Below are 26,045 nucleotides of genomic sequence, written 5' to 3' on the forward strand. Positions count from 1 at the left end.
TCGCTCGCCCACCGCTCTTGTCCTTCTTGCACCGATTAGGACACACTTGAATGTTCACATGGCCTTTGTGAACACATAACAATCAAATTGCTACTCGCATCGCTAACTCTCAAAACAGCTTTTGATTCCCCAATTGTAACTCTTGGTGTCACTGGGCGCAATAAAAATAAAACTGCAGAGAAACGTGTGTCTCTCTTTCGTCGAGGAGGAGAGAGAGCAAGCAGGCAGGAGATGACCTCCACCTTCTGCTTGCTCTCTCGGTTGAGATGAGAAGGACCAAGGAAGGAAATAAGAAGCTCCTCAAATTTACGAGATTCGCTCCGACACAAATTCAAACAAGGGGAGGGCACCCTCGCTTTCTCTCGCTTTCGCTTTTTTTAGAACCTTGTCCGTGGACATGACATGCAAATGCAACAAAAGAGAAATAGCAGAAATGAGTTGAACTGGACACACGTGGGTGCATGCATGTGCATACGTTTATGCATATTTCGTGTATCAAGCAGGTAAAATATGGCTGAGGCAAAAATATTTAATACTGCCTCGAGACATGAAGAAAAGGGCAGGGAAACAAACTTGATTTAATTTAAGTTCTGATCTTTTGATGCAAGGTACGCATACTGAATATGCTACATTAATCTCGATTACTCAAGTTGTGAAAATGCAATTCTTTTCATGTATTGTTGTAAGATTAAAGAAGAAATATTTGTGTTTCATGCTCTCAAAAGTTGATGATTTCTCTGAAAATCGTGGTGGTTTCATAATTCAACACCAAGAAGCCACGATTCTGAGATTTAATCTGTTCAATCCACCAAACCGTGGTACACATCAGTACATCACCCAGAAAAGAATCCATCTTTTGCTTTGGATGATTAAACTGGAGAAATCTGCTGGGCGACAGGGATTGCCTTGTCCGCATGATTACCACCACGATCCTGCTGCTTGGAACTAAGGGGAGAATTTTCTTTAAATTGAAAATCAAAGGAGAAAACAAGGAGATAACATTTTCTGATTAAAGACTATTTGGACCGAATAAGTGGACCGAAAAGGAGACAGTTTTTTGTTGGATCTTTCCACAATTGATTTATTGTATCGCCTTCATTGCTTCTCCCAGTGCTGCTTTCCCTCAAAACTCTCACCACGAGCCACCACCATCGCGAATGTGTGTTGTAACTGGTATTACGATTTACCCAACAACAAACCATTGTAAGTTTCCTTTGTAAAGCCGAGACTAATTCTATAAAGCAATATTTGTTGGTACGACTCCAAATAAATACCCCACATTTCATCCTGATGAAAATTTGGGGACGAAATAAGCTCTCTGGAGCTTTTAAATAGGAAAATACGGCAACTGCACTGACATGATAAGCTTCTGTCCACATAACGAAACATATTTACTGACCATTTATCCCTGATTCGCTCTCGTATGAGTGAAGTCTCCAATAACATCAGGAGCAGTGGTTGTTGGAGAAACGATGATATTTTTACAGGACATCTTTCTCGCCGTATATTCGTGTATTAGAGCGAAGAAAGAAACCCATCTGCAGAAAAAGTTTGGTTGAAATGCGAACTTTCTTTTTCACTCCCACTATTTATGTCCCATACTCTTCGTATCTTTATTTGCCTCACTAGCACTACAACTCCGCTTCGTTCGTACGTATTTACGTGTGTGTGTAGGAAGAATTCTTTTCGCTCACGTTTCGTATTGGGTGAAAGAGCTACAACCACCACCAGCACGTTTTTTCGTCTTCTTCTGAGAAACTTCCTCCTCAGAGCCAGGTCCCATCCATTCATTTCACCAAATTCTTTAGCGACACGGATGCTGGGTGGGCAAAAATTCACCAAAATGAAATGAAACCAGCAACAAAACACACCACCGGCATTTAGCCAAATAAATATTTAGATAAAACCTCAAAACTCATGGTATGCTTGGCTGGTTAGGTTTGAACAAAGTTGGGTATTTTCTGTGATATAGGAGGCATCAGTGCCAACAGCGTCGTTATCATTTTTCAACAAGTTTTAGCCCACAGTAAAGTAAACCATTTCAATTCTGAGAGAGCTTTTTGTAACAGGGATGAATGTATGAAGGGATAAATATTGCCAAGTAGAGAGAGAGAGAGAGAAGCGACATTGCATGGTTGCAAAACTGAGAACCTGGGCTGAATAAAAAAGGAAAATTATAGACCAGCTTGCATATGCCACAGCAGAATCACATTCATCAGACGAAATATTCAAAAGGTTTGGAACACGGATTCATAAACTGGGGCCAAAATATTTTCTTAAATCTTCTTCACCCTTCTCCTCCACATGATTGAGCATGCAGACCAAAATATACATATATCCAGATTTTGGAAAAAAACTGTGCATCTTTTCTCAATACAAACCCCCTCCCCCTTTAGTGTTGACTTACTTGGATCGCAGTCTGTAGTCTGCCTTGGTGCCAAAAGAAGAACAAATCTAACACGAAGCGGACCTAGAATATTCAACCATTATTCTCTCATCTCTCTGTACAGGTTAAAAGGTAGACTAGATTTTACTGAGGTGGGTTACTTTTCATTGCGTGATACTTATACGACTTATCATATTTACTTGGCTTGGGAGGCACTAGCGGTAGTGCCGGTTCGTGGTAACTCGACTCTCGGTAATTAATACAAGAGCATTAAAAGACGATTAAAAGATAAGATTAAGAGTGGAAGAAGCTAGTTGCCTGCTTCTTGGGTTGACTGAGAGAGAGCCAAGACCTTGTACTTTACTTGACTCCTCTCTCTCTCTCTCCGTCTCTCCAGAGTTAATGACTTATTCATCTGAAACAATGAGTCATTTACGCCATTGTTCTCAGACGGAGAGGAGCTGTAAGTTACTAACTTGGGGGGAATGAAGTGTTGAAATTACATCAGAGACTCTGAATCACAAATGCTTTTGGCTATTCAATGAATTATTACAAGTATTGAAACTTGGCTGCTGTTACTGCTCCTCTTCTTCGTCGTCGTCGTCTTCTTTTCACACACTTTGGAGAACGACAACCCCACTCTCAAGACCCAGCCAGCCAGACTTGGCGACACGCACGCACACACCCAGAAACAGGAGTCCTTGTAGAACCATCATATACATTTCTGCAACTAAGGAACGATTAGGAACGACAGGAGAAGAACGGGCGGGCTTGTCTGCGGTTGAGGGTTATTACCGCCGCCACACAAATTTCGACTCAAACTTTACCAAATTCATTTTCACAATAGTGGAATTTTAGATGAAGTAGCAGTGCTGGTGGGTGTTAGTTGTCTCTGTGACATAGTGGGATTTTCGACTTTCCTTAACATTTCACTACCAACAAAGTGAAAAATCTCAAAAGCGAAATGTTTCCTCACAAAAATTCCTTTGGGTGACGCAACTCTCTCTCTCTGAAAATGAGGCAGGAAGTTGGAGTGAAAGTGGAATGGAACAGGGTAGAATAATATGCATCATTAGGGGAGCGACTTCCATTATGCCCATCCATCCCAAGCCAACTCGCCTGCTTGTCTGGTCCTAGTGGTTGTTGCAGATACGAGTTCCTTCGTCGTCCACTGTTCAAGAAGTTGAATGCAAAGCAAAGTTAGTGGGAGTACAATGAATGAGCCCATTTCAATTGCTATGTTTCAAAGTTCAAACTCCAGACTCAAACTCAACTTGGCATGATTGTGGTGGCTCAAGGATAATAAACACCTCTGTCGCATTTCCTTCGTGCGGTGGGGTGATGGCTGGTAGCTTGCTAGCCTCCTGGGTGGGTGGGTGAATATGGAAAGAATGTGCATTCAGTCTGGTATGCAGTATATGTGCATAAAAACAACGTCTTGTATATGCAATAACATAACGGCTATGCCTTAGGTCTTGGTTTATTGAGGTGAGGTCTGGTGAAAGTGGTCGTGATGGTGGTGCTGGTGGTAGGAGAAGTAGGAATAAGGAAGAGCGGGGATGTCATGTCATGAGTAATTTGGAACTGCCAAGAATTGAGATTCAAGAATTGGTTAGAGAATTGAATCGAATCACGGAAGTAAAGTGCTTCGTGCCTTTCCCAAATTGTAGAGCATTTGTAAATTGCAGAGCTTGTTTCCTCACAACGTATTTGATTGACAATATTTACGCTTCGGATTTGATTGAGTTTATATAGCGAGACGAGACGACGGGGGAAGAGGTATAAATCCGTGTCGGTGCATTGCATCGCACACAATAAGTCAGTGCAAGTTTACTTGAGGCCTGTAGTCGAACTTTGGTCTGGTCGGTGCATGCAATCCCATCCTTGCTGCTCCTCAAATCCACGTGCAAATATATAAACCACCAATTGTTCACACAAAAATAAAACCTTTCTTCTCCTCCATCACAGAATATAGATTCGTCATTTACTGCTCTTCTCACATACATATGTCCTCCATGAAAGCAAACCAGCCGAGTTGAGCAATTTCGTACAAATTGGACCAACCTAATGGCATCCACACTAAAAGTTTCTCTCTGATTTCTCCATGCGGCCGTAATTTTCATACTAATTCTAGAACTAGCGAGAGAGAAAGCAAAGCAATGAGACAGACAGCACGAAACACAAATAAGTGAACCCACGCTGAATTAGCTGCACTTACTTTTCTTTATAAATACTGGTAATGGTGACAGTTTAGTCACTTGTATTATTTCTCAACTCTTCTAAAACATCTTCTTGAGAACAATTTAATGCGCACTATTGCTAATCTGCTGGGCACATTAAGGTGGATGAAGAGACAAATTGTTTACCTTTTCTCTCCTGTTTACACTTCACTCTCTTTCTCTCTCAAGACTTGGGAGATGAGGTCAATGCAACTGCTGCCAATTCCGAATGGGACTCGCGGGATGAGTGGAGAAGGATCAGAAGACGAACAACTCCCGTGATCTGAAACATTGATAAACAAAGATGTTGTTGATAACGAGTGGTCTTTGGTCCTCCAACGAACCGAGAGGAGGAAGAAGTTAAAGGTGATTAAAAGAATAAATAATCCTTGGCTGGTGCTTCTCTATCAAAAAGTAATGAGTAGTAGTTCCCATGCTTTGGGTGAAATAAATACAGCGAGGCACGGAAGGAAAGCAAGCAGTGGAGGGTGAAATGAGGGCAGCATCGAAAAATCAGGAAACAAAGGTAGGAAGAGTGGAGTAATAAAGCCTGGAGCAAGTTTTGTTCTGCACAAGATCTGCCTGCCTGTGCAGGAGCAGTGACTATCAACCACCACCCGCACCTATAAAACCAATAAAGCTAAAATAAGATTGAAGCAGACACAAGACGGGGAAGGATATCAACTCCTACACACACGGACACTTCTTTTTATAACGTTTTCATCTTATTCCAAAGTAAACAAGAAAATATGTGGATTTCTCCGCCATTCTCTCGGGGTTGAGACTACCCAGCCTCCTGCAAGACCAGACCACTTCCAGCTACAGAATGAGATTGGCTTCACTACGTGATTCTGGCCAAAATCAGTGTTTATTGAGAGATTTCGTTTGCCGACTCCACTTTTACCCATGCAAACTCTCACCCTGCTTGCACCCTCCTCTACTATGTACGACGAGGAGACTGCTATTTTTCCGGATGTTCGTATGCCATCGTCTTCGCCCACTTCTCGCTTTCCAACACGCCGTATGAACAATGAAATGCAATCCAATCACAAAAACTTTTCCAGATTTCGAAGGAGCGTGGTTTCTGGGACAGGAAATTCTTCGTGGTATGTGTACAGAGAATCCCTTAAGGGGGAGAGAGAAACAACTATTTCTCAAGTTTCATAATTTTGCCATCTTTTCAAAAATTTGTAAACTTTAAACTCGCATTCACATACAGTAACAGATATGTTTCACCCTCCACTTTGCAGAATCCGGTGGTAGCGGATTAGATGAAAATCATGAATAAGTTTTCGAAATGAAAAAAGAGAGACAAGACTGGTTTATGAAGAGCAATTTTTCCAAATTTTGCTTGGCATATAAATCGCAGCCGACTTGAGTCAGGAATAAAAAAACCACCATCCTCACTTTAGAACTCGAGTGGTTGCAGTGCAGTTCCATGCACAGAGTTTATTATTTTGAGTCAAAACCTTCATTCACCTCGCTTTCTCTCACCCGACGCGGGGTGCATCACTTTCCTGGAAGACTTGACCTTCCTACTTGTTGTAATAACGACTAACTCTCGGAGAAGTAATATTGTAATATTGTGTAGGAGGTAACGAGCCAAGTTTTCCTACCATTTGCATACTACATTCGTCCTACCTTGTTCTGGGGTCGGCATAAAAACTTTCACTTTTAACACCTCCTTATACTGCACACAATTTGAGCCGAGTCTTTTGTTCCCTTAATAACGCGAAGAAGTAGCATATTTGTCAAAAGAAAGCAACAGAAGCTTTCTCTCCTCTTCTCCTTCTCAGTCAGAATCTCATTTGCGTAACCAGCAGCAGCACTTGGGTGGATTGTTGGTGGTTGGTTGGTGGACTGCATCGCATGCATAGTGAAATAACCGAGAAGAGCGCAACGTGGAGGAAGCAGAATATGAATCCACATTTTTCTCGAGCAATAAAAGTTGCCCGTTTGAGAGACGGTGGATGGAACGAGATAGGAAGGAGACGTTTATTGTGTTTGTTGAGTGCGAGTGCATGCCAACCAAAAAACAAGACGCAGGCTGACAAGTTACGTGACAATGCAGCGGGGTGCTTACTGCATCGTGATAATAATAATGGAAGAGAGGCGAAAGTAGCAGCAACTGCACTCCAGCAGGCCTCACTTTCTCCACCATCATTTTCACCAGCAGCAGCAGCCCAGTCACATATTTCTTGTTCCTTTTTCCATGTTAAAAAAATTAGTCTCATAATCATTAAAATCTTGATTTACTACGAGACACAGGTTAAGTTACGTCAGAGGCGACTGTGCTACTTTCTTAGTCACGAAGAAAAATGCAACAAATTCATTATTATACGTAACCCAACCGCAATCCTGCTTAACTTTCAGCTCGTTTTCTCCTTTTTGGCTTGAGAGGAAATTTTTACGAGATTTTTTTTTCTCTTTCGAATATATCAACCTTTTTCAATCTGGTGGTGATGAGGAAAGATGTCACACGCCAGACCACCACCACCACCACGATCACACTGCATTTCCAAGTCAGCTCAGCTCCTCTTCTCTACTTCAACTTCTTCTTATTCTTGAGACTTTGTTGGAGTTGAACTCATACCCATATTTTCAAATCTGTCATCTGGTCCCTTTATTTGGCTAGATTACTCAGACACCACCAACCAAGGAGACAGCGGTAGGAAAACTTTTCTCGCCACTAACCAACCAATGTTGTTCAATCTTATCCTCTCGTGCTCCATATCATCCACCGACGACGACGAGGACGAGGACGACGAGAAGGACGACGTATAACTATATTAATCCTTCAACCTCTACTTATACTGCATACTAAATTCAGCCCCTGTCTGAACCACTACAGCATCACGACCAAGTGAGGAATATAAAGATTGGGAGCAAGCAGAAGGCAGATCTTCACCAGCCAGAAAAGTTTAAGTTGTTAGCCGGTGGGAAGGAAGTCGTGGTATAGGAACGAGTTCTCGGCACGAAATGAAATCAAAGCATATTTTCTTATGCTTCGCTCTCCGCTAATCCACACGAACTACCAACAGTTTTCTCCATCCGAGCATCCATCCACTTCCAATATTCTTGAGTAGTTCGCTCCGCCTGTTCTTAACTTGGTGAATTTAGCAGGGATCATTCCATACGTCCACACACTTTCACTCCCACGATACACACACACACTCGTACACACTCATACACACGATGATGAAGAATTTAAGCTGACTGATCACCCCAGTTTGTGTGTGTGTGTTGGTTTTAGTTGAAAACATTTCAGAGAAAAAGTTTTCAAATAAATTCTTTCTCTGAAAGAAATTTGAGCTCTTCATTTCATCAATCTTTCTCGGCAATATTTTAGATTTTTAAGATTTTTTTCTCTTCCCAGCCCTCGCCTCTTTCTCCTCTTTCTGTACTTTTCTTGCATTGATGATGCGACTCTAATATTGAATTATTGATTTTGCTATGAGAGAAAAGAGTCGAGTGAGTAAAAGCTTGAGACAAGACAGCAGCAGCCTCGGAGAAAATCTGATGAGAAGATGCCGTTGTTAATAATACTGACACTACGTACATATATTGAAAAAAGGAGGGATGAGAAGTGAGTTCAGTTTGTGATTGAGACGCTGCATGCTCATCTCTTTCTCTACATACTTACATCAGATTGAGTGACTGAATAGAGAACAAAATTCCCACTCGAAGCACAAAAATTATCATTTTTACTTTCCCCGCTTTCATTTTCAGGAAAAAATGCATCTTAACATAACCTTTTCGAATTCTATGGTATCCTACGTAAAAGTTTATCAGGATGAAAACCACTTTTTTTCGTCTTCCTCTCCAATGTCTGATCCATGCCAGCCACCCACGTGTAGATAAACCGATGGAGAAGCGGTGTACATAAGTATTAGATATTGACAAGTATCTAAATACTCGAATTATTACGCACATTTCAGCCCAAAGTATAAATACACGGCCTTGCAGCAGGTTCTTTTTTTATGGAGAAAGTGATTCGTGCCTTGCCACAATTTACAGTGTTCCTTTCTAGGCTTGGAGTCTCTTTCTACATAAATATGGGAATCGCATAGAGAAAAAAACATGGCGAGAGAAATTTTCTTGTAGGTAAATAGCCATGTAATATGTTTCTTGAGTTATATCCGCTGTCAACCAAACAGGAATGAGAAATACTAGAAATGGTTAGACCGGTTACGCAAGAAAGTACGTAAAAACTTGATGTAAGTACCGAGCGACCCTGGAGTTTTCTTCCAACACGGATTCCATGCCATGTCTGTAGCATGTCAGGTCTTTTTTCAATTCAAGTCGTGAATTCAATGCAGGTAGAAAAGGAGTGGTAATATGTAGGCAGTGGCAGGAGACATGAGAAAAGCAAGATATCAGAGGTGATACGAAACATATAGAAAGAGCTGTGTTGCCGAGTGAAGATATGTCACATGCAATTCTGGAAATATGTTTGAATACCGATGATAACACCAGCAGCAGCAGAGTGGTGACGGTGGTGGTGGTTCGGAATAGAAGTGAAACGTTTCCTGGGTTCCGTATTTACGTGGGTTTCGATTTGTATGGTGGTATCAGATCAGCATTTCTTGTGGTGAAGATAAGAAGAAGAAGTACGGAAAAGAGAGACATGATTACAATGGCATGAAGCAATTTCACATTTGTATAGTTGAATGGACGTGGCTGTCATGATGAGCTGGAAGCAGATTATAGATTCCGCTGCTGCTCTTTTCATTCCATAAATCTAACCCTTCATTTACCTGACGTTCGTATTATGCCAGAGTAGGACACGATTCAACCCAATTCCTCAAACTATGCATACCTCTGCATACACATAGCTGTAGTACCTTTATGTAAGGTTGTGTAGCCTTCTACGTGCATATTCGACACTGCCAAATGGATAATTTTCCCAGCACATGGCGTCACAAGGTGAATATATTATTATTAATATGTGCATTATAACCCAAGAATGGGAGTAATACGACAAAATTTGTAAGAGCTTACGGCTCAAGCTTATCATCATGCTCTGGGAAATTATCGTGAACAAGGATGGAAGTCCTGGATTTGTATCGGTTCAGCTCCTTCACCATTGTTAAATAATTTAGTCGAGTGACGTTTTGAGCCAATGGATAAGAGATGAAAAATATATTTCTGCATCATCACAAAGTTGTTTTTTAGTGAGAAAGGAAGTAGGAAATCCTACTAATTCTCAAATGAAGTATTGTTAGTCACATGAAAAGTGACATTTTTAGGCTAACCAGCACCACACACATCACGTGTACATACATACGTACACACGTATATTAACCAGCAGCAGCAAGGGGAGTGAAGGAGAGGGAAACATCATAAATTGATATTGTAACAATAACTCGGTATGACATTTTTCCCCATTTCCCCGTTATTAGTTCCCAGTCAGAGTCCCTTGTGCTGTGCTTTGTGTTGTTCACTTCACTCACTCAGTCAGATCAAACTCCGTAATCTCATGCTCAAGTGCTTATCTCTCCGTTGCTGTTTCCCGGCTGCTGCTCTCCTTCTCGGAGGTACCTATGTTCCCATTTGTATCTGAAGCTCCAAGAATAAAAATGAATTCTGCCTCCGAGCAAAAAGCCACAGCGACAAGGACGACGACGACGACGATCACGACAAAGAGACGCACCGGATAAATGCTAACCACCCCAAGTTAGATTCAGATCACATCCTTCTTGCGCAATGAGAAAAATGAATGGAAACCTTTTCATGTTCGATAGTTGATGTTTGTGTTCCAAATTATTTTATTTCAGTGAATACCGGACAACTTCATATATGAGCGGATGGAATTGTCCTGGAGCTGTTCGTGGTAGCAAACAGGGTAACAGTAGCATAGCGAGTGGGAGTTATAATAAACAGCATGTTCAACTCTCTCTCTTTCGTCATATGTGTAGTAAACTTTTCCTTGCCCTGCTTATTAGTGGTCATGTAAAGCATTTTCTCGAGAATCCTAGTTCAGGTAGAATTTTAAGCACGAGATAAAATATTTGGTAACGATGTTTCTAGTTTCTAGCGGAAAACAGGGAAACAGAGACAGTGCGTATTGTAGTTTCGAACAGTTTCCACCACCGTATATTCAATTTACCAGAAGCCTGTAGTTTTTCCTAGCGTAGTGAAAAGTCGATTCATTATGAACGATTATTGTGGATGTATTGACATCATCCCCCATTGTCCGTCATGTAACAATGGTCCTCAGGATATATGAGGATTAGGAAATAATGAAGCCAACCCGCCTACAGATCTGTATCGATTGACAGCTGAAAAATCACTAAACGTGGAATTGCATTAAGCTAGACGTTGAGGTCCGGCCTATTAAACACCACAACCAACTAACCAACTACTCATGTACGTGCACACTAACTGCCTGAGTAACTTTGACAATGTAGGATTATTCCCCGAATGCTTAATAAATAACTCCATAATGCATGTGGACACAAGGTCTCAATGAAAAATACAAAATTTCACGTTCAATTGGTTTCTCACAAATGAATGACAACCAAAGATTACTTTGAGAGAGAGAGAAAAATATCTTGCTGGAAGACCAAGAAATCTTCCTCTAACAGCTCTTCTTGTGTATCACATATGGCAGCAGTATCACTCTAATCTCTCGTCCATTGTTGCGTCCCTTCTTTCCCTAAAAACCTGTGGACAATGCAATCTTCGAAGAAAAAGGAATCCTCCCGTCCAAGCAGAGAAAGAGATTTAAGAAACATACACAATTCACTATGCACCATGAGATCTCACTACACTAATAATTCCATCTTATTCTCATTCCTTCTAAATTTTAATTCAAGTCGGAGGAGAAAAATCTCTTAATGTTTTCCACAAAACTTGACAGGTGAAGGATTTGACCCATGGTGACAGAAGAATAGAGTGATGTTGGTTGACTTGAGTAGAAAGGTTGCACCATTACCAGATTACGGATTCTGATTAAAGATTAGAAAGTAAACACAAAGCCTGCTCCTTCCTTTTCCAATTTAATAATGCATCTCTCCTCTCTCAGTCAAAATCTATTTCGTTCGTAGGAGTAAAAGAGTGGGCAGATTGTTTGTGTTGTTTGTTTGTTTAGCTCTTTCTCATATTTTTTTTTTTACTTTAATGATCACGTTTTAAAAATTTGTATTGAAAAGGAAGCGAGGAAAACTGCGTGTATGTACAAAAGTATGGGAACAGTCTGGTGCAGGAATTAAGTAGGATAGTTGATGGCACTACTCGCAAATAATAAAGACTTTTTCCTCTCTTGGCTGCCTTGTTGTTGCTAATTTATCCCGCAACATTTCAATCCGACACATAAACTTTCCACACACTCTTCTCCACGTCACTGGCAGACAGTGCATTATTATTACACCCACACACACACCCACCCAACCCATCTATTAGTTGGATTACACCACCACAATCATACTATAAACATACATTCACTCCTCCTTTCACCACGGTGCGTATGTAGTGCACACACGTAGTTAGCAAAATTGCATCCAAGTGTGGAAAGGTTCTTCTCTCGGGTCTGGCTGTGTCTTTATGGCGGACGAAATGTAGGAAGTGAGAATACTTTGACATGTCCATCTCTCTTGTGAATGTGAACAAAGGAGGGAACGAGCAAGAAAATAAAGCTTTTTTTGATGCGATTTCTCCAGGAAGCACAACACACACACACACCATCGACAAATTGTACTTACAAGAGAGAAGCAACTCCCACAAACAAAGGATTACCATTGTGGTTGTAATGGCACTTTTCCCAATAAGTCCAATCTGCTCGGAAGGAGTATATTTTTGTATGCTTTATATTAAACGTAAGTGAGTAAGTAGTAAATAGGAGTAGTCAGCGAGTGCGATGCTTGATGGTGAGTAATGATTTTGTGGCAAGTTCATTTTTCGAGCTTTTGTTTGCTTTTTATCATACTTTTTTTAGTTGCATGACTTGACTGGTTTCTTTTTTTACGTTTGGACATATTTTTTGGCATATAAACTCTTTATTCGACAAGTTTTATCACTGTCCTGGTCTCATTTCCATCATTGCATAAAATGTTTGCTTGCACACGTAGGCTATATTTTGCGGCTTCGTTATGCAGGTGAAAATTGATATTGGAAAAATGAGGCCTCGCTACTAGATACATAGTTCTTTATGTAATAGATTGTCCGATTCAATAGCAGCAGCGGCAATGGATCCGATATGAAAAGTTGAATTGAATTGTTTGAAAAATATTCACTTTAGATAAGGACGAAACCTTGAGTATTCTGGCATCTCTCTCTCTTCTCAAGTGGCCATTATCGTTGGATATCGTTACTTACTTACTTGCAAAGATGTTGGCAAAGATACTCTTTGATGTTCGAGTGGAAGGCTGTTACAAAATTTTTATGGGGAACGTCTTGAGTGCTCGTTTCCCATGTTATGAGGACACAGTTTCAAGTCTGAAGAGAAAGTCCATTACTCTTCTCTCTCCCAGTGGTAGTAACCAGGTAGGAATAACCACAGTCGTGGTAGTAGTAGCAGCAGCAGCAGTCATACTTTTGATCATAATAATCGTATCTTGACACGTGGGACGTTAACTTACCGTATGTCCGCCCACTCATTCCTCCCATGCATAGGTGCACATATGTAGCTATGTACTTGGCCGGGTATGACGTGGTGTTATATACGACAGGGCTTATTTGTAAGAGAAGTGTCGTAGTAAATTTGTGGAGCAAATTAAGAGGAAACAACCCGACGGGAAGACAGGCGACGTTTTCAACATCATCATATAACTTTTCAAATGCACATATATAACGTAACCATCCAGGAAGAAGGAGATGTCGAGGTAAGCCTTTGAACAGATTCCAGTAATGTTGGATGTGACATAAGTCCAAGAAAGATTTAGCTCATCTATCCATCTCGTCCTCTCGCTTCCTCTCTCGCTCTCCCTGCTTAATTTTTTCTCTGGAGCTTATGCTTCTTTCCTCGTCTTTTGCTTCCTGGCGACAAACATGCTCAGCAGTCGAAGTCGTCGTCGTCGTCGTCGTGGCGTGGAGTTATAAGAAGTTGTTGTTTCGCTGGTTGGCAAGGCTCAGACCTTTGCTCTTGTAGTCTTTATGTCTTCCGAACTGATTTCCCATCTCCGCCCGCGTGGATAGATCACCAACCAACATCATATTTTCAAGTGTTATTATGTTTCTCAGCTTTTTGCAAATGTCAAGTCAATAGTTTTTATACTCGACATCCCGCACATCCCGTCAACGTAATAATGCTGATAAGACGACTAAGCATGCGAATTGGGGGCTTCTTCTTTTTATTAATGTTGTCTGCTGGGCCATATGCCATTCACTTTTTATGCGGCATTCTTCCCTCTTTTTACATCCTTTGGATTCAGGAAGATTTGGAAGGCGATTAAACAGAGTTTGCAATTTTCTTACTCGTACCACTATCATCCAAGTGAAGCCAGTTGGCTCTGAGCTGATTTTTGCCCACTACTTACTACGTACCACTTACTTACTACTACTACTACTACTACTTGAACTACTACACTATTGGCCACCGATGGCTTGGTTAGCTGGTGCTCGTTAAGTTACAACATGCTTGCTAAAGAGTACTTAGGCAGATATGAAACAGAATGGGATGATGGTGGGAGCGGCAGTAGGCGATATATAGGAAAATCAATAAGGGGACCAATCGATGGCCACGCTCTTTCACATGGATGAATCTTGAATCCTGAAGCAAGAAGAAGAAGATCCACTTTCTCTTTTCTCCATGCCGTCCGCCGACCCACCGACACAGATGGATCGTGGTTGCATGAGTTGCAGGCGGCAGGGAACCAAGAAAACCTCCCCTCCTCCGCTTGCTTAGCAAGTTCCATGACTTTTACCATGTAGGAAGTATGTTCAACTATTAGCACTATTACGTACACAGTTCAAAAAGAACAAAATCCGAGACTGCTCTAAAAAAATCAATGGAATGTACATGAGCACTTTCTGACCAGCATCAAACTATTGTAGATTTGTGGGCGTTAGCATGAAACTTGGCTTTTGGAAAGTACAGATGTATTTACAACATGCCCATGTCATGTACATGGATAAAATCGAGCTCCATTTCGATATAATCATTTAAAACCCGGCAGGCAATTATCCTTACATCATTGGTTTGCAAAATGGAAAACAAACCTTTGAAGTCCTTTTAGGATTAAAAACAAAGGAGATCAATAAGCTCAAAGTGGATGAACTCGGGTTCTTTTTACTCGTAGGACGACGAGACGAAGATGGATAGGTCAGGCACTCTATTACGTATTATCATGTCTTAAAATATATTCTATTAGGCAGAACATGCAACAACAACGGTCCAGCTAAGCTGGTTAAGTAATTGGCCTTTCCTGAGAGAAAGCAGCATTCCTCCACTTTTCTAATGGCGCAGTGAGAAAAGTTGAGACAGTTAAGTGCCTATGTGCGTCTATGTACGTCAACTACTAATACGATGGGATGGGAAGCTTTGACCTTAACTCAGGTTTCAGACGCTAAACGTGTGTGGGAGGATCACAGGGGAAAAATTAACAAACTCTGATCTTCTGAAACGATTTTTAATTTATTGCACACATGTCCTAATTCGACTGAGCTTGTAATTGAGCAAAAGTAGTATCCTGTCTCACTTTTCAGCCTCTTTGGCACACCCTGTCACCCTGCCTGCCATATCAATTCCTCTCAGTTTAATCGTGGTTGACTTTGTAGACAAAAAATATCTGGAAATGAACTCTAGAGTCGTCTTTTTTCTGCTCACACACAAATTTTGCGAGGAACTACGACACAGAATGGCAAACCTACGTACACACACATTTGGAATTACACTGACAAAAACAACACCACGGACTGCGTTTGTTTGGTCTGGACAAATGGCATTTAAATTTTTATTTTACTCTGGGATTTCATGTTTCGACTTCATTTATGCAGTACACACGATGGCTGGACAAATATGCAGAACAACTACTTTTTTTGTCTCTCTTCGGCTTACAGTTAAATGTAGTGTGCAACTGTTTCCACTTTTTGCTCAAAATAAAAGAACTAAAATAGGTTAGTGTTTTTTGGTGCTGACTTAGAATTTAATTTTTAGGCAAATTGCTCCTCCATGAATACGCATTATATTACTTTGCTCGCCAAAAACTCGTGCCATTTATTGCAAATTTCTTTCAGAATTTTGCAGCATTGCAGGATGTCGTCCGACATGAGGAAAGAAGGGATTGAAGTGGTTTGCTTAATATGAAATTTTAGTAGAAATCACAATCATTGATCACGGAAATTGCATAGTTTTTGTGGTATTAAATTGTGTCCTTATTTGACAACATGCTTAAAGGGTTTGGTGGGTACTCTCTGTTTAATAAAATGGAAATCTACACTACATCCCAGATGCAGTGTGCAATATAAATGAGGCTGAATTGGATATGTCAGCTGGTCTGGCTTTCCCTTTCCATCCCTGCTTTTGGCTTTGGCTGGTCAATCCAACGGTCCAACAACTGCTGTCAGCATAGGATTTCGCTTATGCAGGCTTTATAAATGTGTCGTCGTCGTCGGTGGTGGTGGTGGGTGGTGGGTGGAGAGTGAAGTAAAAGCGTCAGCTTTTCTTCTTGGACCACCACGATACAATTCTGAACCACAAGTAGAAAACGGGTGTCCTCAGACTGCACTAACCAAACCAAATGACTAATCGCCATATCCAGAGAACCAACCATTAAATAAACTGGAGCGAATAATCTTCTTGCGAAAGAGAGAGAGAACAAGAGAGAGAGATGGGAAGCAGAATTATACGCGTATGCTGGATTATTATGGGAGAAAGATTCGTTACAATTTTGCTCTGCTGAGTCTCTGGTTGTCATCTGCACATGGATGTGGATTCTCGGTTTGGCAAAAGTTTGTCGCATAATATGTTGCTCCCACTCTGTCCTCATTAATTATACCACGAATGATATTAGCAACTTTGTTCACATTTTCTGGAACCTATCAATAATGTGCTTTAGTTGAGAATTAATCGTTTTCTGCCATGCCACACACAAGCGAACAGCACGATCACATGAATGAGGAGAAGAGGAACGCGACAACAATACTCTTGGCAGGCTTAGCCCCATATTTATCCCCAAACCATGAGCTCCCTTGAAAATGATTGAATGAAATCCCAGCCAGCCTCGTCGTTACACATAGTTATGGGTTCCGAGAGCTGGGTTGGGTTGGAAGTGGCAGCGGGGTAATAATAATGAAAGAGGTACAAATTAAAAGGGACTTTTATCCGAGGGACATACAAAGCACTCAATCCAGTCCCCTCATTATACGTCGTGCGAGATACTGCTCTCTCTCTCCCTCTCTCTCGGTCCTTTGACTTGGTTTGGGTTCAATTTTGTCCCTGTCTCGTTAGTTAAACTCAACTCGACTCGAATTTAACCACCATACACCAACAAGAACACAACAACCGTAGAGATTTGGCGTCAACAAGAATGCTGTGACCGTAGAATGAAGCTGAAGCGTGCTCATGGTTAACCCACAGCTGTATGTCAAGCTCAAAATTAACTATTATATTGTTCCTCCATGTGCTGGCTGGCTGCAGAACTGCCCTTAATCTTGCAATAAGGGAAATGTTAAATGGAGGCATATGGCTGTAAATTTGTGATATATCCACTTTGTCCTCAATCTACTCCTGCCATGATACTCGGTGCCCCAGACAGAATATGTATGTACCACCATCGCAAGACTCTAATTTCATGTACACAGCTATCATTCTCCTATTTTCTACACACGTACGTATACATATTCCCGTAAAGACCACCATTATTATAATGAGACTGCTTTATGTCGTAGTTTCTTGAGCCATGCTTAACAAGCACAAACACACACGCAAAATATACGAGAATGAACTATTCATCATGCGTTATAATTGTGCTGTTGGCGATGAACGACTATGTGTGTGCAGTAGGAATGTGAGGAGGATGCTTGCTGCTTGTTGTTGTTGCACAGATCGGTCCTTGTCGTAAGCCGACCATAAAATATTCTGGATTAGGTCTTTGATTATGTTGTAAACTACTAAAGTTTGAGGACGACGGGCTTTATGGGCTGGTGCAGTTCATAAATTCAGTGTGAATTGTGCATTGTCGTTGTCAACATCACAAGTGACGGACGACTAATCGTAAGTAAATGTATGATATGTATGGAGATAGAATGCTTGTCTATGTGCATGTACTATGTGTACAGATTGCAGGGTACATAATATATGTACGTATGCGTACGTTACAAATATATGTCGATTTAACATGACCTCCTCCTTCTTTTTCGTAATCATCTCGTGGACACATGAGAAAAATGGTATTGATAGTTGTTTTTATGAGACTTGGCAAATGCATTTTTTCGCTTTTCTTAATAATTACTTTAACTGCATGCAGCTGTATTTGCTTCGTATGAAGTGAAATGTAAGAATTTCTCACCACATATCATCAACAACTTCATCATCATCATATCCATATCATGTGTCCAAATGAATCTCTACAGAAATGCCAATAAATCATCTCAATCATCTGTGAAAAGTGGTTTGAATGCCACGGAAGAACATGTAAAGTGTGCAGAAAACGCAATTCGACATTTTCAAAAGACATTTCTTAATCCGAACAGCCCATTTCACTCAACGGATGAGTAAAAGAGCCACAAAAAAGTTATTGCTGGTTTTTAGCACAAGTAAAAACAAATCAGGTTTCTTCTGTTAAACAACATGCTTTGTACGTGGTTTCGAACATCCCCGTAAATAGGAGCAAGTGACAGTTGGAGCAGTTTGTGAGCCGAACTCTACACAACACGTCGTCATCATTATCACCGTAATACTCCCACCGAGGTTATTACATACACGACGCGTCTACGCATTACGCATAATGTTTTGAACTTGCTTCAATAAATTAAATTGATATTGGTTCAATCCTTGTGTGCGACCACATAAAGCTTGCATAAACATTCGACTTAATTGCTCACTGAGGCAGATACGAGACAGGACAAAAAAGAGGAGATATTAAGTTGGGCGAGTGGGTGAATGGATTGATATTGGCTAGTTAGCAGGGCTGTGTAGCAAGTCTGTCTCTACGCACAAACTGGCTGCATCAATCCACTTATTCCCTTTACCAAAGGGACATGTTGGTTGGTTCTTTGTCGTTAAAGTCAAAATTGATGTGGTTTATAAGATAGGGAGGGAAAAACAAACGGCGATTTGTCTCCAGAAGTAGATTGGATCGATAAAAACATAACATACATGTGAAAATGGAAATGTCTTCTGTATCAATAGATTCCCATTAGTTATCCAGCCAGCCAACTCAGGCTCACATACGCACCACTACTACTTAACTTACTACATACACATGTACATGCAACCCCAGAGTAAGCGCACAATTTTTCTTGGTATTTTTCGTCTACATTTTATTATATGCCTATCTGTTTATCGTGTTCATCCATACTCTTGGCATTTCTTCCTCAAATCCAAAACCTAATATTCATTCACACAACCTACGATTCGATTAAAGTATTACGTAAGTCGGTTGGATCTGCTATGATAGCTTCTTCAATTTGGGAAAAATTTCAGCTAGGAAAGATGTCATTATTGTCGAAATCATCAAAATGGAAATTGAATTGTGCAACAAACAAGCCTGGTTCGAAATGAGGACTAAGACTCCATTCAACGATATTGCTTGCAGCACAGTGGACAATCATCCTGTTTCATGAAGAACATTACTCATACGTACGTACTCACTCGTAGAGGACGAACTTCCGTCTAAAGTCCATATGCCAACCCGTGTTTTTTGCTGTCTTGGACAAAAAGACCCTTCTTGCCCATTTATTCCGACTTTTCAGACGAGCTGAGACCGGAATGATGGTGATCATCAAGAAGTTCATGAAATAACGTTCAACCAAATATTATTAGGTTCAATACACAAAAGTGTCTGTAGCAGTGGCGATCTCATCAAGTCAGCGATTGAGAGTGGAGTGAGTATAGCAAAAAACAAAGTGAATTGGGTAAGTCGCCTCATTTAGTGTAAAGTAGTTGGACGGAGCTTAAATTGAGGTATGTGTTCACCATTGAAGCTCCTCGTGGGTCCGATCCTCCTCAAAAAAGTTGAGAATGCTGGAAATTGAAAATGCTGCAGAAATGGGCTGGATAGAGACGAATGCTTCGACCTAAAGAGTAATAATAAGAAGAGAGGGAGACTTGAGCGTGGTGTCCATGTTGACGAAGGGGAATAAGAAGACTGAGGAAAAGGGAAATTGTCACAGATGGTGAACATATTTTGCGAGTAATCAATATCAGGATTGAACTCCCCAAGAAAACGGCCGATTTCCCAGAAGAATACTCGACATGAAGAAGAAGCAGGAGGAGAAGAAGGCAGGAGAAAGGACATAATATCACACAGTCAACATGCCAGGCCACACACACACGAATCTCATCATGCGATCCTGCACACTGCATCTTTCCTTTCTCTTTGCTGACTTTTCACATATCCGCACTCACTTTGGTGATCATACCACACTCACTCATCCATTATCTACTACTGCAAACTCAAGAAGAGAAAGGAAAAGACGGCCAAGACGGCTGAAAAGTGAAGTAAATCGACTCCTTCGTCGCTTATTCTGTCCATTTTCTCAGCCCAAAACCCAGAAAAAAATGAGAAAAGTCAATGCAACCCGCAGCATTTGACACAACCAACCAAGTGCTACAAGTTATGAGGCCGAGCATGTTAAAATGATGGACTCAACTTAAGCCAAGCAGTCCATAGACTTTTACATTATAAAATATTTACATTTAAATCAACTTAAATCATAAATAAATCAATTAATGCAGTTATTTATTTTTTGTCCGTGGAAAGTTCAAAGACGAAAATGTAAGTAAATTCATTAGAGAATAATACTCTTGATAATAATCTCACTCGGTCTGTTTTATTGCTTTTATTACGGCGGAAGATACACGACAAAAAAATTGTCGGGAGACACAGGCATTCATAAAATGTCACGAATATAATATAACTGGCGAACACAAAGTATTGAACTACTACATGTGCCACCCTTCCTTTCATCTTTCCGTCCTTCCTTCCTCCTTCTTCTCCCTTCGCAGCCAGCAGGAGAAGAAAAAGAGAGGCGACAGATATGATAATAATATGATGATCTTTGAATATCTCAAAATATTTTATGTCCCCCACTCCACAAGAGACTGCGTCCATTATCTGGGAAGTGGAAATCCGTATACATACTGGTGTCACTCTGCTCTATCGTCCCACCACGACCAAAACCCTGGCCAAGCCATACTTTTAGCCACTGCTCGCTCGCTCTCCTTTTAAAGGAGAAGATATATAAAGATTCATTTTAGAAAACAATCTTTGCTTGTCAGCTCATAAAGATAATACTTTGAGAGTGGAACGAGGAAGGAGAAAGAAGACGGAGCCACCCCATCCAATCAACTGCCTGTTCTCATAAAATATGCCATATTTTTAAAATACTGCCCCACAAAGGGGACCATCACATCCACAACTCCAATTTTTACTAACTATTTATTTACACTAGTAGCTCGTTTGTTCCCTTGAATCGATTCGGTTGGTTGGTTAGAAGGTTGGATTGTGGTAGGAATTTTAGATTAAACGGGGCAAAAGTAGTGGTACGAGTTATTTGTGGGACAAACAATGTCGCACTTATTTTAACGCAATAATCCACAATCTTCCCGATATCTGGCCGCTCTGGAGAGAAGAACCCAGTCGGCTGTCTACATATACGGATAGGGAGAGAGGACTCAAGTGGCCTAATTTTAATGCCTGCCGTCGACTAGGCGGCGGCGGCGCCGGCTGTTAGTTATGTTATTAGTTGACTCTTGTGGTGGAGGACAAATAAGTGGTGGAAGAAGAAGAAGAAGGTCGTCAACTTTCTCCTCGTTGGCGAACGTTCGCTGAAACTTTCTCGCACTTATAATGGGGTCAATCTAATCCAATTACAAGTTTGAATTTATGTATGGTGAAGAATTAAGACGCCTGCTCTTATCCATTATAATAATCGTAATGTTTTTAATCTGGGTTGGATTAGTGAATTTCTTATCTTACAAGAATTGCTAGCTGTGGTCGAACGAGTTTCCAAGAAGATGAACAAGTCGAATATTTTACATGTTAGTCTTTCCTTCACCTGAATCGACTTGATCAAACTCTTCTCTCTTCTTCTAGCTGCATCTCTGCCAAGCCCAGAGACCGTTCTTACTGAAGAAAAGAAAATTTTGCACGAGAACCCGACTATTTCTGCATAAGTCAAGTTTGTCTTTGTCTGTCCCAGTTTCAATGCTGGAGACATAATACCGATTGTTACCACTACTCCCGTTTTCTTCCACAAAGAAAGTTTGGATTGATATATAAATTTCTGAGAGAAATGCCAACGAAATAAAATCGAACCGAAGTGCTGTTCGAAGAGAAAGTTGAACGTTATCCGAGGAGACCGTGAATCATAGGTTGGCGTGAAATACAGTTTTTAATCATAAGTAATTCCTACAAACACCAACTTCCATTCAGGGTTGCTCAACATTTCAAACTTGCAGCCAGCCATACAGCCGTTAAGAAGAAGGAATATATAGTAGCAGGAATATTGGATCTAAAATCAAGGATAACAAACCAAACCGCAAAAACTTATCTGGCATACACACACATATCTTCTCAACGCCAACAACTTTCCAAGTTTACCTACTTGTCCTCGGCTGCTGGTGGTGCACGTTGTGAGACGCGTTGGCGGAGAGCGAAGGCGTAGAAATAGGTTTCCCTTGTGAAAGGATCCATAAGTAAAACGATTAGCTTTGAGTTGAGATGAAGGAACCCAAACATGTGCAAACCGCAATTTCCAAGTTGAGAAAGTTGATTCTTTCCCAAATGCTATTACTTATAACATTTTTCCTCTTGGATCCTCACCACACGAGGAAAAGAAGAAGAAGACCGCCCAACAGCCCAGGGTGTGGAAAGTTGATCTCTCTCCCTCACTCTCTTCTTCGTATAGGCATCATCATACTTTATTTGCAGAGGAATAATTTGGATAAACATGCCACAATGGAAAACCATCAGAAGCTGGCTGGCTGGTCTCCCAGGAAGGAAAAGGGTAGCCAATCTTGTGTTATTATTATTTCTTTACTTTACGTTAACTTTCTCTCTCTTCTTCCTCTGTGTCAACTTCATAATGTAAAGTGCATCCAGCTCGACTCTTTTATTTTTATCAATACAAATATAGTCTACCCACCCGATGTATGTGAATCGATTCCAGTCTTGCGGCCTGTTCTCCGATAATGTGGTGATGGTGATGGTGGTGGAAACAAGTGAATTTAAACATTAAGAATAAACGGGGAGAGAAAGAGAGCTGATCTTTTTTCAATTCAACAAAAGAGAGAAACTTATTAGAGTGAGTGACTGACGCAAGAATAGCAAAAGAGATGCGATTAGCTCAACTTTGACGTTTTCATAACAAAGTACTCCATCAGACAAAGTTTTCCAAAGAGATTAAATTTGAAAGATTTCTTGAGAAATTGGATTCCTTGATGATCAACCAAACCAATATGTATGTAACGGGGGTGGAAAGAGGAGCAAAACCAGCTCAAGTTTTGGACCAGAGGTTTCGATTCTCTTATTTAGAATTGAATGGTCACATGCCGGGAGCAGTTGTTGGCTGTCGAAATCTGGTTGGAACTTCATGTTCTTGTGTTCGGTTAGCTTCTATTACCTGCTTTTTGGGTAGAGCACTCAATGTAGTGATACCTTACAATCAATCTCTTTCAATTTATTTATTCCTTAGTGAACCCAGTCAATGTACAAATATATATACACACACGGACTGGTGACTACTATGGTTTTAAACAAATGCTGCGCAATCCACTACCACAGTGATATCGAAATAGTACACCTTGCACCACGGATTCCTATACTAAATATATTCCCGTATGCTGAATTGTGACTTGGGAGTTGCTTACTATTAGAAATGCATACTTTTCAAAACTATCCTCTTTTTCGACTCATAATTTCCGACAAAATATGAATGGAAGGATTTCGTCGTATTTCACTATTTATTAAATTTCCAGAAGCGGATTGAATTATATTTGGCAAGCAACATTCTTCTTCAAGTGCTCTCTTAATCTTACAACGCTCCACAAATATGTCAAGATGGGTCATACGGAATAGAGCGGAGGAGTGATTTAGTTTTCGATTTTGTTTTGAATATATATTTTAAATTTATCATCTCTTCGTAACGCCAAGAAAATAAATAATATGTTGTTCAAGATAACAAACAAACTCGTTTTCTTGTTGCATAACTCTTTCTCTCCTTCCAGAAAACAGCCGGATTTAGCGGAATAGATTGTGAAAAGAATTTCAATAAATTTATATCAGACAAATTCCTTGCTTGCATTTAATAATTTAATCAGATTTCTTCTTAACCACGTTTGTGTATTGCTTACTGGAGTGGGTACCAACAGAGTCAACAGACCCTTTTCTACTCTTGACTTGTCAAGAAGCTACGCCAAGTATTTCACTTTCCCTGCAGCAGTATGGCAACCAGGCAAATTTATTTATCTGGAACACATCATCCAATCTTGTGTTCAAGCCAAGCGAAGCAATTACTTACTCATTTCTTAACATTTGTGTGTAGACATCGTCATATTAAACCGAAATGTATGTGCGGAAGGAAAACAATCTCCAAACTGTTAGTCACATAACATAAGTTTATGTAAGAGCGGATATCTTTGGGAAAGATAAGAATTTAACTAGCTGGATTCGTTTTCCGTTTATGTGAACGTTGAGGGAAATTTTTTGTGACGACAATCTCAAGATTCTACGATATTATTATACAGCCTGATTCAAGAGGTCTGCCTGCTCCCACTGCTGCTGGTGCTGGAGCTCCAATTATGCCACATACTAGTATAAATGGATAAATGACATAAAATTCCCAATACTAGATCTGGAACGGGACCAAATCCTTTTTGCGAATTAGGTCTGCCAAAATATCCCAAAAGAACGTTCGACTTTTAAATTCTATTTAACGATATGGCAAAGATTTTAAGGGTCATTGAGACCGTGGCAGGCAGGCAGGAAGAATTAATAATATAACTGCGAGTTTTTACGAGTTTCGTTTTGTTTTCTTTAAGGATTCAACTTGTCAAAGTTTTAATGGTACTGATGACGACGGTGGAAGTGTGGTATGTATGCATTCACCGAGTAAAAAGAAAACGGAGGAGCTTGTTTGAATCCATTTCAGCACATTCCCCAATAAACTACCCCTTCGCACAAGTCGTAAACATTTCCTTCCTCTTCTGATGGAAACAAGCAATAAGCAAATGATCCCCACCACCACCACCACCGCCGCACCCTAACTTGGTGACTTGGCTTAACCCTACGCCCAGACAACCACGACACATAACGTATACTCAACGAGCATCCTCACTAAAAACAAAAGTGTCATGTGAAAAGTTTAAAGTGAATTTTAAGAGTCCACCACCCGAAATGTCTCCTTCCTCTGTTTCCTTGATAATAACTCCAACTGTTTAAGCCCCAACTAATAACATCCACCAAGAAGAAGAAGAAGCAATTCATTCCCATCCTGCAGACTTGATACAATACATCTGCCAGCAAACCACCACACCACGCCAACTAAAAACCTTAGGAAACTTAAAGTATGACGACGACGAGTGAAGAACATGCTGTGCACATTCCCTCAATTTCCCATTCAACTTTGTATTTCATATCACATGGGGAACGTACGTACGTTTTTTTGTCCCGTAGTAGAATATAAAAAAAAGTTCTCAAGCCATCCATATCAGCAAGCTTCCAAGTTCCGACCAACATATAGCAGTACACATTTAGAATAAATGTCAAAAAGTCAAATTGGAGAGAGGAAAGAATGTCTCGGATTTCACAAAGTTATTCCAACCATCAACCAGACTTGGAGGGACATGAATGTACATGATGAAACACGGCTGCAGGATGATGGAGTCCTCAACGAGAGGAAAAAAGATTATTATCGTCAAATGTAATCCTTACGGGTGTATCCTTAATTGCTTTGTGTTTTATTAACCCGCCATATCTCGACTCTTCTTTTTGGTAGGAGTTGTAGATATATGCTTTGTTTTCTTATCGCATACCTTGCTAGACACACATATCTGAATACACGGGCACCCATCATAGGGTATAAATTGGCATTGAAATTCGACCCAAGTTTATGAACATAGCACTCCATACTTGATCGTGGCTTGATGAATACGAAACTGCATATAATTTAAGGGTCTCGTCACTACTCCTATGTAAATACATGCATGATTGTTCCAGGGCCTTGGAGTAAGCTGTGTTTGCAGCCCTGGGAAAGAATTGTTGAGAAAAGTTTAGAGGAGTGAAATGATGGGAGTGCTTTTAAAAGTAGCAGCCATTAAAGTGAACCCATTTAATTAG

The 26,045-nt window shown here is 40.5% G+C and overlaps 1 protein-coding gene across 3 annotated transcripts in view; it reads right to left on the reverse strand.

Moving 5' to 3' along the window:
• Positions 1-26,045, reverse strand: part of LOC110850896 (teneurin-a) — a 124,281-nt gene that overhangs the window by 79,575 nt on the left and 18,661 nt on the right. For 2 of the 3 annotated variants that reach the window (XM_035852571.1, XM_035852569.1), the window contains exon 3: positions 4,753-4,888. The exons of the other annotated variant lie outside the window; for it this stretch is intronic. The gene's annotated coding sequence lies outside the window, so the exon portion shown is untranslated. The remainder of the gene's footprint in view (positions 1-4,752; positions 4,889-26,045) is intronic. 3 annotated transcript variants of the gene reach the window in all.

Source organism: Folsomia candida, unplaced genomic scaffold (assembly GCF_002217175.1).
Source record: "Folsomia candida strain VU population unplaced genomic scaffold, ASM221717v1 Fcan01_Sc006, whole genome shotgun sequence".
Lineage (NCBI taxonomy): Eukaryota > Metazoa > Arthropoda > Collembola > Entomobryomorpha > Isotomidae > Folsomia > Folsomia candida.